Source organism: Periplaneta americana, chromosome 4 (genome assembly GCF_040183065.1).
Source record: "Periplaneta americana isolate PAMFEO1 chromosome 4, P.americana_PAMFEO1_priV1, whole genome shotgun sequence".
Taxonomy (NCBI): domain Eukaryota; kingdom Metazoa; phylum Arthropoda; class Insecta; order Blattodea; family Blattidae; genus Periplaneta; species Periplaneta americana.
In genome coordinates this window covers 202,395,793-202,411,742 of record NC_091120.1, presented here as the reverse complement: position 1 = coordinate 202,411,742, position 15,950 = coordinate 202,395,793, and the positions used below count along the sequence as shown (strand labels likewise).

Genomic DNA, 15,950 nt, shown 5'->3' with positions numbered 1-15,950 from the left:
TACAAATGTAGATAAGAGAATCGGCTAAATAAATTTAAAATTCTATTGAGCAGTTGGCAAAAAAAAATTCATTCCTAACATTTTTTGCATTAACAATTACCTACTACAATATTTTTGCTGAAGATGGGGGTTAAAAGCTGACAATTGGAAGAAATAAAATCATATCATCATTTTACACAATTCCTCAAACGATAAAAACCGGAAAACGATAAAAACAAACATTTTATTATTTTTTTTGTCAAAATTCGGTGTACAGACTCCTCTTAACAGACTGTACCGAACGCACGTGGAGAGTTCGTGCGCTGCAATAAGACGACAAATCACGTTACTGTCCGTTACTCAGGAGAAGACGAGCGGAAAGAATGTGGCCTTCTTGACTATCGCTGTTGATTATTATAAACATCTCTTAGATAAGCATCCCAGTAGCCAGGTTATTACTCGTGCAGGAAACATTGCGTATGGAAATTGAAGCTAAGTTGAACAGAAGGAGACCTAATGTTTCCGCTTACTGCAGTACAAATATTGCACGTGTTGTCGTACGTTATCTGTTCACATCCCTTTCTCCTCAGTCTGCTCTCGTCTTCTCCTGAGTCACCGACAGTACGTATCACAGCAGCGTTATACATTTCGCGTTAAACGTTTGTTTACCTCAATATTTTTCTTATCTGGAATTCAGTATAGGCGTAGGAATTCGATATGAATGTCGTTCTATATTTTATCAAGTAAATCAAATAATCTATCGCATTATGCAGCATTCTTGAGTAATAAGTCTGGCCAGTTTTTCTATATTAGATTTCTTTTATTACGCACATTGACTTATCTGAAGTTTGATGTTGTATCTCCTAATCTAGTCCCCTGACGCCATCGAAGTCTAATCAGAAATACACACAAGATTACAGAAAATGCGTCACAGGGCTAAGACGACGTGGAAGTTCTGAAAGTTCTACACATCTGTCTGTAAAGGCGCGTCTACACGGTTCAACTTTTACGCAGTTAAGTGATGCATGCAATGATGCTCGAAACGCATTCAATTGAGCATGCCTTTTTGGACTAAAAATGATACTCATGTGGGAATTGAAAGCTACCCATCGCCGATGAGTATTTTATGCGTTTTTCGTTCAACATTACCATGTAGCAAGCAGTTTATTGTTCTAGGTGGCCACTGTTCTAGGTATCCATGATACTCGTAAAAAAATTGCTACAGTCTAGGTCTAAACCCCCAACTATTATGTATTAAACGCAATGTGCACGATACAAAATAATGTAACACAACCAAAAAGTTTTATATAAATATAGGCCCTAATATGAAAGAATTACAGACACTCGTTAAGGATATCATAATGGGAATTTGAGGTAGATCGAGCCTATTTGTTTAATTTTCTGTATTTTAAACAAACGGAGAATCAGTCCCATTCCGAGGCTTATTGTTAGGTTTCGTACCAAGCTGTTTTTTACGATAATGGGTTGTTAGCCCTTCGCCCAACCCCCAAGCTGGAGGACCACCCCTTATCGGCTGTCCACGACTGCTTATTCAATATATTCACAGCTACCCTCCATATCTGGAGGCCGTCTCCTCTATCTGCAACGTTGGAAGTAAATCCCGAAAAGGCAAAGTATATGACTATGTCTCGTGATCAGAATATTGTACGAAATGGAACTATAAAAGTTGGAGATTTATACTTCGAAGAGGTGGACAAATTGAAATATCTTGGAGCAACAGTAACAAATATAAATGACACTCGGGAGGAAATTAAACGCAGAATAAATATGGGAAATGCCTGTTATTATTCGGTTGAGAAGCTTTTGTCATGTAGTCTGCTGTCGAAAAATCTGAAAGTTAGAATTTATAAAACAGTTATATTACCGGTTGTTCTGTATGGCTGTGAAACTTGGACTCGCACTTTGAGCGAAGAACAGAGATTAAGGGTTTTTGAGAATAAGGTTCTTAGGAAAATATTAGGGGCTAAAAGGGATGACGTTACAGGAGAATGGAGAAAGTTACACAACGCAGAGCTGCACGCATTGTATTCTTCACCTGACAATAAGGAACATTAAATCCAGACGTTTGAGATGGGCAGGGCATGTAGCACCTACGGGCGAATCCAGAAATGCATATAGAGTGTTAGTTGGGAGGCCAGAGGGGAAAATATCTTTGGGGAGGCGAGGCGTAGATGGGAGATAATATTAAAATGGATTTGAGGGAGGTGGGATATGATGATAGAGACTGGATTAATCTTGCTCAGGATAGGGACCAATGGCGGGCTTATGTGAGGGCGGCAATGAACCTCCGGGTTCCATAAAAGCCAGTAAGTATTTTAAACAAACGACATTAAATAAAATTATCGTATTTTAATTCAAAGCAATGAGGTTATTAATATGCATCCAGTGTATACACATGAAATATTATCGTAATTTCTCTTGTGCTCAGGGCTTTTCTTTTGGAGAAAATTGGTGGATCTCTGTGTGGAATATAAGTATTATAGTATATTACTCTCCAGTACATGGAAATGTTATCGTTTTTAACCTTCCTTTCGTCCAACTTTAAAACTTTCAAAAACGTAAGCGGAGTTCAAAGAAAAACGATGTTAAAACATAATAATTATTGGGAACATTTCAGTATACGGATTCCTCACTGACAATTATAACTTAAAATACTAAAAAGAGCAGATTTGTCTGCGTTTGTCGAATGCGCATCATCATTCTTACGAAAAGACATTTTTCAGTGCCAATAATTTATTTTATGTGCACAAGGTTGGAATTTTGAAATAAGAAGGAAAGGAAGGAATTCGTGTTCTGAAATTTATCATAATTATTAATATCGGTACGTTTCTCGGTTTGACGATAAAAACCACAACAACAAAAAAAGGTGCCATTATGGTGCGTTCCACCAGAAAAAAAGAACTGATCGTGCTCAAGAACTGGTTATGTTAGTACGGTAATCTTTGCATATCGCATTTTGCGAATCAAGTAGGGCTAAGTATTGGACTGATATTTAATATTTATTAATTAATATAAATACGTAGTGAAGATGACGTTCAACACGGCGCACCGTGTAGACACAAAATACGTATGCATCTTAATTGAACGTTCGGTTTCAATTTGATTCTTTCAACATTCTCCCCAGATTGCATGGTTAAAAGCATGGAAAGTTGAACCATGCAGATGCACCTTAACTGATTCTATTACAGTGTCAAAGCCATTACACTCTACAATATTCTGAAGCCGTTGCTGTCCGTTTTACGTACTAAATATTCCAGGTAGTTTAGTCGCACGTTCGCCAGTCCTCGGTAGTATAGTGGTCAGTATCCCCGCCTGTCACGCGGGAGACCGGGGTTCGATTCCCCGCTGGGGAGAACTTTTTTTTTCTCCCCCTCCCAAAAGGTGATAATAATAATAATAATAATAATAATAATAATAATAATAATAATAATAATAATAATAATAAACTTATATTGATTCTTTACTTAAAAGTATAGATTAAGTTACTTAATTACCCTAATAATAACTTTGAAAATGGACTTCAGCTAATGGGTTGTATGCGAGAGGTCAATAATCAGTTGTGAAGGATTTATTTAATGTGCTTGTTCTAAATGAGGGAGAAAAGAGTGGTGGGTTATTTACTTGGTATGAATGTTTGTGTTGAAAGAGAGAGGTAAGGAGACAGGAAGATATGGATATAAACGACTCTTGTCCAATATGTATTTATAATCATAGGTTCTTACCTCCGACGGAAGGAGACAAAGCTTAGCCTACGAGAGAATGGGAGAGGGCTTGATTATGGGTTAAGAATTAAATGAATATCTTAAAAATAAAGTATTACATTTAATTAAGAAGTACTTTCGACACTTTTTTTTCAACTGTGTAAATATAAGATGTATTTAAAATGTGAAACAAATCTTTAAGCAGAGCTCTAGATTGCAGTACAATATACAAACTGGAAGTAATAGCCTACAGTGTATTGTAACTGTGCAGATTTTAACAGCTTATTCCTTGGATAGAAGATAGACTCATACAGACATGGCTGTAGCGACCGCCAAGGATAAAAAAGGCTGATATTATTATTATTATTATTATTATTATTATTAGCAAATAGCCATCATAAAACGGAAGTAGGCTACGTGAATTACCCACTTAACATATTTATACGCGTCTGCTTGGAATCTGATTGCAAATTGTCTCTTTAACAGTACTGACATATTCCTATCCATTTTAAAGAGAGCTTATCATGGTATGATTGATTAATTATTTATATCTCAGAATTTCAAATAATACGTCATTATATTCCATTAATCATATATTTGTTATCTTTTCATCATATTATTGTATCTCTATGAGGAAAGAAGGAAGTGGATACTTACGGACGAAATTTAAAAAAATAATAATAATACTGGTATGTAATTACTAGGGTCGCAGAAAATTAGTGTTTCTTACCAGTGGCGTCATTTTGCCATGCTACGATCATAATATATACACGGTACCGACATTTATATGCGACTTCAACCAGTTTTACTAGTTACAATTACAATTACAGGTCTGATACATTTAGCTAAAATTGAAATACTTGCTGCTTTAAATTGCAATGGAAATATAAAACATCTTTAAATAATCGAAGTACAAAACTAAGGGTTGCACCGTAATTATGTATGTCACAACTGTCACTTTCGAGATGTCCTGCTCTACATTTAAAACAATTTTGGATAATAATTTCTAAATCAAAATTAAGCACTGAGCAAAATGTTACGAGGACTAAAGTCAAATATTTAGTGCTGACAATTTCCGATATAAACGGCTTAGTGGTTATTAAAAACATTTTTATAAATAACGGAAAAAATAATATTTAACCACATTAATTGCAATTATCTCAGCGGGAAGAAGAGGGATTTAATATTTCTATGGATTTTATTGCTGAGTGTAACATGTAAAGAACAACACAAAATTTGAAATACAGCCTACAAAATTATCTTGCACAAAATTACGAGACAGGAACTTCTGTAAAGTTTCACAAAATACCATTATTAGGCATATTATTATAAATCATCATCATCATCATCATCATCGTGCATCCAAGGTATAGGCCCAGTGACCTTTCCGGCCTCAGTAGGTGTCGAGAAGTCTTTTCATCGGTCTGCCCTGGGTTCTTTTTCCGTGTAGTGTACTTTACAATTTGGAATGGTAGACTGTTTCTGTCCATGCGTTGTACATATTGGATCCAATTTTCTCTGTAGGTAGTTTTGAATTTTGTTAGTTACTGATTGGACGTTGAGTTCTGTTAGGATCTCCTCACTGATTTCATAATCTTGCTAAGTATAGTTTGTTTTCTCCTTAAAAATCTCATTACTGCTGTGGTGACTCTTGATTCTTGATTCTTGATTCTTGAGTAGTAGTAGTAGTAGTAGTAGTAGTAGTAGTAGTAGTAGTAGTAGTAGTAGTAGTAGTAGTAGTAGTAGTAGTAGTAGTAGTAGTAATAATAATAATAATAATAATAATAATAATAATAATAATAATAATAATGTTGAGCACAAGAAATTTCATTTATAGTCATTAACACTCTTTCCTTGAATACTACCAGCCTCTAGAATCTAGAGAGCAACATTTTGGCACTTTGAGAAGGCAAAATCGTAAATGATGTCTTCAAAATACATTTCCTCAAAATGTCATGTTCAATACTCATAAAACTTAAATTATTTAAGCGTGGTTGTGCAAAGCAATTTCTTAATGTAATTAATCCTTTACTAATTTTAGCTTGGAAAGTGAACATTCTGCAGATACACTGGTCACAATCAATGTTAGAGAAACTTTAATAGCGATACATTCCAACTCGAAGATGAGAGGCCAGGAATGATTTTATAATATATTACATCATGTATTCCTGGTGTTGTGGAAGAGAAGGCCTGATGGCCTTAACTACACCAGAATAAATAAATAAATAAATAATAAATCATCATTTCCAATATCAATAGTGTTGCCAGTACAACTGAATTTTTTTTTTGTACGGTGGAAGGGTTCGAAGGCTTGCACCACAGCCAGAGGCTTATTGTGCCTACCACTTCTGTTCTGTGAATGATATCTGTCGCCGAACGACCGCTCTCTTGTACGAATACAGCACACTACATCGTAAACTTAACCAGGACTATGGTAATGGTGTTAATGAAGTGTGAATAAATAGTTCCGAAATTTTCTTAATATTCTCCTCAAAGATTACTACCGGTACTCAATTTCGTCCTATATTTATTATTATTTTTGTTTCCATTATTTTGAGGCCCCCTTATAGCCCTTATAGCTCAGCGGCCTCGGGTTCGCCCATGCGTTAAAATGGCACTGATGACGTTCTCTCGTAGCCTGCTATTTCTAAACACGGCCCACTGATTAAGTTTTTTTCCCACCGTTTTTACCCTGTTTACACATAGGTTTCTTATGGCAATATCAAATTCCTGTTCCTAAACACAGAAAAACACGCGGTAAATTTTTGCAACGGTAACTTCCTTTTGTTATAGAAACATACACTATAATACACAACAATAATCAGAATTGTTTACTGTTTACCACAATATCAACTAATTTATCACCCTGCAAATGCAAAGTTTCTACGTGACATAGCCAGCTCAATAACATATATCAGAGGGTACAACGAGATAATTCCTGTAGCATCGGTGGTTCAGTGGTAGAATGCTCGCCTGCCACGCGGGCGGCCCGGGTTCGATTCCCGGCCGATGCAACTTTTTTTTTTTTTTAAATTTATTTTATTATATTAAAAGTATCACGTTTTCCTTCTGTAGGTCTAATGTAAGTTTATTTAACATCATTACAATGTAATTTCTATCATTTGACCTGTACTTCCAATTCTTTAAACCGAATTATGAATATTGTAAGTGTAAGTGAACGGACGGACTAATGGATCGGCGTGACGGTTGAATAAACCAATACAAGGAAGGAAGGAAGGAAGGAAGGGACGAACAGACGGGTTAATGAAGGTTTTGAAAGAATGACGGATATACAGTAGAACCTCTATTATCCGTGGTAATGAAGGGGCTGAACTGAACGGTTAATCGAAAAAATCGGATAATCCGTACTATAAATGATTTTCATCAATTAAGTATATAATTTAAAGTTCCTGCCATGCTGCAACCTCTGATGTTTTCATACTAGACATATTATGCTAGTAATTAATAACAAACATAATGCAGTACAGAAATATGTAGCTCTTTATCCTTGGTTTTTATTAAATCGCTCACAGTTGTAACGCCAATCTCGTATTCTGATGCGACATATACCACAATTTCTCTTTTCCAAAGCCGCTCAATTATTTGTACATTTTTATATTTTTCTTTTAACATTCGTGGAAGACATTTTGCATACAAGTAATAGAGTACGGCCACTCGAAGAGGAATACAATATTGAATGGTGCACGGGTTTGCAGTTGTGTGTAAGTTCTTGGGAAATTTTTCTGAAAGCAGATTGTGACTATTTTACAAGTTGGGAAAACACACCCTCCCATAAGTAACTGTTTATGGTTGCCGACAGTGACAGAAGCATTCTTACTATATACTATATAATGCTAGTGGTAAAGGATTGCAATAACTCTGTCTATAAAAATACGTACAATACTAACGTTATGTACTGAACTTTGTATTTTCTCTGCAAAAAAAAAAAAAAAAAACGTGAGGAAGACAGTTGGATAATCCGCCGGTCGGTTAATAAGGTGATGTATAATCGGGGTTCTACTGTATTTGTATGAAGGCTGCACTAATCTATGAGTGAAAGGATGTATGGATGGATAGATGTTTTTAAATTTTAAATCAGGAAAAATCCTGCCCACCGTTAATTCCCATATAGAAAACACATTGGAAGTACACAAGATTGCTTATTGTCCGGAAGACGGTAGCAAAATGAAAACCAAATATACCGATAATGTACCATATCCAACATATAGCAACGATATGACTTTGCAGTTAAAGAGCTATAAATTAACCTAAAAAATTTATTCCGTTATTTTGTTCATAAAATATGGAAGCCTTGGTGTAACAATAATTAAAATGCGTAGGACTGAATTGTGATGTAAACGTTTTGATATATATTATACGTGTGTGAAGTTTGGGCGGGCCAAAATGTGGCCAAAGATTAACCTCGGCTATCAAGACAAAATGAAGTCAAAACAATTCACTAGTGTTCACTCAAAAAATAATGCAGCAAGTTACAGTACATTACTCACCAGTCGCTCGCAGCTCCTCGCTGTGGTCAGCATCACCTCGAAGTATCAGTGCAGTTCCTCCTGACAGGTTGGACCTGGTTCAACAGAATAAAGTCAGTTTGTTCAATGTCTTTTAACCCTTGTACCCAGTTTGTAGTCGTTTCTGACCTCAATGGTAATATAAAGTTAATTAGCACGCAAAATTTTTATTCTAGAACTTTAAACTTATATATATGCTTTTCTGACCACTTTTTGGAAATGTGCGATACTATTAAAATAAAACCATGGAAATGTGCGACAATATTAAAATAAAACCATGAAAATGTGCGGTACTATTAAAATAAAACCATGGAAATGTGCGACAATATTAAAATAAAACCATGGAAATGTGCGACACTATTAAAATAAAACCATGGAAATGTGCGACACTATTAAAATAAAACCATGGAAATGTGCGACACTATTAAAATAAAACCATGGAAATGTGCGGTACTATTAAAATAAAACCATGGAAATGTACGACACTATTAAAATAAAACCACGGAAATGTACGACACTATTAAAATAAAACCATGGAATTGTGCGACAATATTAAAATAAAACCACGGAAATGTACGACACTATTAAAATAAAACCATGGAAATGTGCGACAATATTAAAATAAAACCACGGAAATGTACGACACTATTAAAATAAAACCATGGAATTGTGCGACAATATTAAAATAAAACCACGGAAATGTACGACACTATTAAAATAAAACCATGGAATTGTGCGACAATATTAAAATAAAACCACGGAAATGTGCGACACTACTAAAATAAAACCATGGAAATGTACGACACTATTAAAATAAAACCACGGAAATGTGCGACACTATTAAAATAAAACCATGGAATTGTGCGACAATATTAAAATAAAACCACGGAAATGTACGACACTATTAAAATAAAACCATGGAATTGTGCGACAATATTAAAATAAAACCACGGAAATGTGCGACACTATTAAAATAAAACCATGGAAATGTGCGGTACTATTAAAATAAAACCACGGAAATGTACGGTACTATTAAAATAAAACCATGGAAATGTGCGACACTATTAAAATAAAACCATGGAAATGTGCGACACTATTAAAATAAAACCATGGAAATGTGCGGTACTATTAAAATAAAACCATGGAAATGTACGACACTATTAAAATAAAACCACGGAAATGTACGACACTATTAAAATAAAACCATGGAATTGTGCGACAATATTAAAATAAAACCACGGAAATGTACGACACTATTAAAATAAAACCATGGAATTGTGCGACAATATTAAAATAAAACCACGGAAATGTACGACACTATTAAAATAAAACCATGGAATTGTGCGACAATATTAAAATAAAACCACGGAAATGTACGACACTATTAAAATAAAACCATGGAAATGTGCGACAATATTAAAATAAAACCACGGAAATGTACGACACTATTAAAATAAAACCATGGAATTGTGCGACAATATTAAAATAAAACCATGAAAATGTGCGGTACTATTAAAATAAAACCATGGAAATGTGCGACAATATTAAAATAAAACCATGGAATTGTGCGACAATATTAAAATAAAACCATGGAAATGTGCGGTACTATTAAAATAAAACCATGGAAATGTACGACACTATTAAAATAAAACCACGGAAATGTACGACACTATTAAAATAAAACCATGGAATTGTGCGACAATATTAAAATAAAACCACGGAAATGTACGACACTATTAAAATAAAACCATGGAAATGTGCGACACTATTAAAATAAAACCATGGAAATGTGCGACACTATTAAAATAAAACCATGGAAATGTGCGGTACTATTAAAATAAAACCATGGAAATGTACGACACTATTAAAATAAAACCACGGAAATGTACGACACTATTAAAATAAAACCATGGAATTGTGCGACAATATTAAAATAAAACCACGGAAATGTACGACACTATTAAAATAAAACCATGGAAATGTACGACACTATTAAAATAAAACCACGGAAATGTGCGACACTATTAAAATAAAACCATGGAATTGTGCGACAATATTAAAATAAAACCACGGAAATGTACGACACTATTAAAATAAAACCATGGAATTGTGCGACAATATTAAAATAAAACCACGGAAATGTGCGACACTATTAAAATAAAACCATGGAAATGTACGACACTATTAAAATAAAACCACGGAAATGTGCGGTACTATTAAAATAAAACCATGGAAATGTGCGACACTATTAAAATAAAACCATGGAAATGTGCGACACTATTAAAATAAAACCATGGAAATGTGCGACACTATTAAAATAAAACCATGGAAATGTGCGGTACTATTAAAATAAAACCATGGAAATGTACGACACTATTAAAATAAAACCACGGAAATGTACGACACTATTAAAATAAAACCATGGAATTGTGCGACAATATTAAAATAAAACCACGGAAATGTACGACACTATTAAAATAAAACCATGGAATTGTGCGACAATATTAAAATAAAACGACGGAAATGTGCGACACTATTAAAATAAAACCACGGAAATGTGCGACACTATTAAAATAAAACCACGGAAATGTACGACACTATTAAAATAAAACCATGGAATTGTGCGACAATATTAAAATAAAACCATGGAAATGTGCGACACTATTAAAATAAAACCATGGAAATGTGCGGTACTATTAAAATAAAACCATGAAAATTGGCGTATTTTATGGCGGAGAAAGAGATTTTGAGTTACTGGTGTAGAAAACTTTTTTAAATCTTAATCCCTTAGTAGGAATGCGAAGGCTGATATTACTTATGATAGGCTAGATTCACAATCAATATTACCCTTGATAATAACTTTACAAAAAATAAATAATCGAGATCTAGACGTCTGGCATATAGGATATAACAATTAAAATATTTTGAAGTAATTCCATAATTAAAAACAGAAGAATTAGTAGGTAAAAATCGAAAATCACATAAGGAAATAAATTTCTTAGAATATTATGCAATTTCGCCGAATCAGTTGAAGTAATGGAATTCCAGACTACAGATGCATATAGAAGCTTAGATCTAACCATTGCGTAGTATAATATTAATAGAGATGCAGGAGTAGAAAAAGATAAGTTATAGACCTAATATTAATCCAGGCATTCTTATTGAATGGTTATATACCGTAATTGTCATTAATTCTGGTGGATGATTCCTCTAATAAAGGGCAACAAAAAAAAAATCAAATACCATTTTGCTGTGTTTTGAATAGTTTTCCAGAAAAATGTGCATTTTAAAATACACGAATTACGATAGTACAACACTGCGTGATCAGTAGGCAGTACACATAAGTCTCTCTTGCTCTGAACAACCCCTTCACCTGACTTGTTACGAACAGGGAAGTTGAAGGTCATTGCCATGTACATTGCTTTTAAACTCGTAAGAAAAAATACAGATGATATAGAGTTTTTTGTTTTATACTGTGTTAGAGAACGGAGAATGAACACTGCTCTCTTCATGTTAAACAAAATCTTGAAAATTTGAAAATAAACTCTACAACCTAATTTTAATTAAATGTTTAGAGAACACAGACAGTAAAATACGCTTATCTATACTAATAATAAATCTGTAGCCGAAATTTTTCTGGTAATTTTCGCTTTCCCAAAAATAATTTGTGTTAACATGTACAATTATTCATCCTGAGACCGAAAATCGATTTTTTTTTGTGTGTCTCTGTCTGTCTGTCTGCTGTATGTTTGTTACCTTTTCACACGAAAATGGCTGAACGGATTTCGACGAAAATTGAAATATAAATTAAGTTCGTTGTAACCTATATTTTAGGCTATGTGGCATTCAAAATACTTTATTTAAAGGGGACTGAATTAGATAAATCGAAATATCTCGCTATTATTGCTTTTTGTGAAAAATGTTAATACCGGTAACGAAAGTTTCTTTAAAAATGATTTCCGATAAGTTTTATTCTATGCAAAATTTTGATAGGACTGATATTTAAGGATAGGATACAACACTTTTAAAATAACAATACAATACATTTTCACCGCCGCCTCAGATTATAGCGTTGTTGTTCCTGCAATAACTCCTATGTGCAAAATATAACATTTTTTAGTAGGAAGAAAAAACACATTTATTCATTCCATGGCAATGGTACATAGGAGATCGTGAATTCTTACATTTTCGAAAGAAAGAAATATAATTACATATCACTATATATGCTGTATCACTATTTAAGTTATTTGAAGGGTTCAGAACCATAGAGGGCCAAGCGCCATTTACTGAAGACGTAGAAAACAAGGGTTAAAATTAAGTTATTATCATAATTCAATGGAAACATATAGCAAGTAATATAAAGTATACACATTAAATCTAAATGATGTCAGTGTTGTTCATTAAACTATGGTTACATGTAATAACAATTAAGAAACATGTTAAAGGAATTGTCATTACACCAAATGAGTGTCTCTGGACCGAAATGATAGCATTTTAATTATTTAAACACAATTTAAATTAAGTAACATATTAAACGATTTATCCTTTTATCAAACACGAATGTTCCCTGGATCAAATGTCCTATTTTAATTATGTAATTACTTTATATTTATTTCTAACGGGTGCAGCGGAGCGCACGATTACGGCTAGTTTCAGAATAAATTTAAAAGATTAAGAAATATTTTTCTACACTCCCATTACAATTGAATATTCTACACAACTAATACAATAATAATGCTTAGTTCACGTTATAAAAACAATATTTTAAAACATTTGAAACTCTACAGGCAAAATTAAAAATACGATATGCTATTTTACGTTAAACGAACAAAATTACAAATATTTTAAAACTCTTTCGATTTCATTTTAATTAAATATTCGGTGAACATGGGTAATAAGAAAAACTTATTTTTACATTACACGAATCAACTTAATTACTTAAAAAAACTCCATTTGTTGTACTGCAAGCATTTTCTTCAGGCAATTAGAAATAGTTCCCTCCCACTTTAATTTTAAAGAGGTAACCGGTAAAATTACATAGGCTACAAGAAATCAAATTTCCCGAGACGCCTTTAAAATCAATCGTGTATGTTACGTTTACATAATATGTCGTTTTCTCACTCAACCGTCGCCATGTCGAACACGCCAGCTGTTCTTGGCCTACGACAACATATATCTGCCTCTCTGCAGGCAATAGTAACCTTTACATCGTTGTCATACTGCAAGTTTTAAAATTCCTTTGCAAAGCGAAAACTTACATTTGTTCGGATCAAATTTCTGCACATTTAAAAGACAAAACTAAAATTATTTCAATAATTTATCATCATAATACACTGCTCTCTTAAACGGACTGAGCATGTTGCGAATTAATTCAATAGATTTCACGAAATACACTATGACATGATTCATATAAAATATTTTTTTCTCGAAAATGAAGAAAAAAACGAGCAATTTTTTTTGTCTGAAATATCTCAAAGAATAACTCCTTGAAATTAATGACATTACTTAGGTTCAATCTGTATATATTGGATATGATCATGAAAATATAATTTAGAATCAAGTAAAACACCAAGATCTCTAATACTTTTTTTTTCTAATTATACTGAAGTTATTAAGAGTATAATTGAATTTTAAGAAAGTAGTTTATCGTGATACGAAATAACAAAAGTGACAAAAGTAAATAATAATAATAATAATAATAATAATAATAATAATAATAATAATAATAATAATAATAATAATGGTACAAAAGGATGTTTGTATGGGGATTTTACTATTATCCGAGACTACGAATATGTCTATCTGTACTATTAGGTTCAGTTATGTAAAAACGATTACAGTAATATGAAACTGAAATTTGACTGCTATTTTGTACTTCAATCACTAATATAGTCTGATGTCAAAAACTCTGAGTATTCAGAAGATATTCTACGAAAAGTTATGAAATTTGAGTACGGTACTTCTGTATTAAGTCCCGCGCCGTGGCATCCTGCCTAGGACTCGCGTTACGGAATGCGCTCTGGTTCGAGTCTTCATGGGGGAAGAAATTTTCTCATGAAATTTCGGCCAGTGTATAGGACCGGTGCCCACCCAGCATCGTAATGCACTTGGGAAGCTACGATAGGTAGCGAAATCCGGTTGCGAATGTCAGCTATAACGGCTGGGGGGGGATCATCGTTCTAACCACACGATACCTCCATTCTGGTTGGATGATCGTCCACCTCTGCTTCGACATGTGGGCGTGAGGCCAGCAGCCGGCTGGTCGGTTTAGGCCCTTCACGGGCTGTAGCGCCACGGATTATTATTACTTCTGTCTTAAGGACGACGAAGAGACACTATTTCTTTGTAATAACCAGGCTTCGAGACTTCGGACCCAATAAAGCAGTTCAGTGGGAAATCCCGATAACGGCGTACTGAGTATAGTGGTAAAGCGTACAGTGGGTGGGGGTACTGTAGAATGAATGCCAACAAATACGCAAAGGAAAACGCTCTGGATTTGAAGGTTCTGACGAATAGTTTGGTTTTCATACAAACTGTGTCTGAAACTATTGCACGGTTAGAAAAGTCAGAGCAAGAGATGCCGAAAGCCCTCAAATTAATTTAGAAAATGACACAGAGTATTAATGAGACACCAAGTACACCGGGTACTGAACGTGTAAAACAGAAGTGGAAATCAATTTTATGTAAAAATAACGGATATGGAACATTGTGTAACATAAACAGAAAATTAGTGAACATAGAGTCACCCGAGAATAAAGGATTGTCTCTTAGGGTGGTATTCATAGACATTTCGCAGCACGCGCTACGAGCGTACTAAGCTAGCCCCGGCTATCCACTGGTTTCTAGTACAGAATTCAAATCATATCCTATCGCTAACACTGGTTCATGAATACGAAAAACGCTGATCATCCACAGGAAACCAGCGCTAAAAATGTCTATGAATACGGCCCAGCCTGCAATTATGTTAGGTTTTTTCGTTTTGCTCCTATCACGTCATGCGACGTAGAACGCAGCTTTCCACAGTACAAACTTTGGCAGATAACCGAAAAAGATTTACGTTTGAGACACTGAGAATGTATCTTGTAGTAGATACATTGCAATTCGGTACTGTAACTGCACTTCCTAAAGACGACCAATAGGATAAATGAAAAAATTAAAATTTCCACCATTAACACTGTGTATAATTAAACACAAATGCTTATAAAAGGCATGAGAATAAATGATTTTCACATTCTTTTGACATTATAATTGTGTAATGTATATTTATTTTCAGAATGTACATATGTGTGTTTCCCCATACTACCGTACTCTATTCTAAATAGCAACGTTGTTACCTCAACACATCTCTATCTACCTGCAGCGAGTCAACAACCTATAGTGCATGCACAGTAAACTTATTGTATCGGGTCCAAATTCTCGAAGCCTGGTAATAACCTTATAGCAAAAACGGGAGGGTTTATATTTATTGTTAGAATAATGCTAATCGACGATGAAACTACAGGGACATCATTTTATTTTTACTTAAATTTTTATTGTACCTGAGTTTTTAAATTTATTTCACTCCCACCCCTTCTACTAATGAAGTTCAACCGTCCTCCACACAGATCCAAGACCGCATATACAGTCATAGTAGCCTTACTGTCAAAGTAAACAGAACGTTCCAAAAATATGTTCGCGTTTTCCAGTGACGAAAGAGTTTTCAATATTGCATCATTTTCCATTT

General features: G+C 34.0%; 2 non-coding genes across 2 annotated transcripts; both read left to right on the top strand.

The window, feature by feature from the left end:
- Positions 1–3,281: 3,281 nt before the first annotated feature.
- On the top strand, positions 3,282–3,353 carry TRNAD-GUC (transfer RNA aspartic acid (anticodon GUC)). Its single transcript has one exon. It is a non-coding gene; the product is annotated as a tRNA-Asp (tRNA).
- A 3,291-nt stretch (positions 3,354–6,644) lies between these two features.
- On the top strand, positions 6,645–6,715 carry TRNAG-GCC (transfer RNA glycine (anticodon GCC)). The gene has a single exon. It is a non-coding gene; the product is annotated as a tRNA-Gly (tRNA).
- The last annotated feature ends 9,235 nt before the right edge of the window (positions 6,716–15,950 follow it).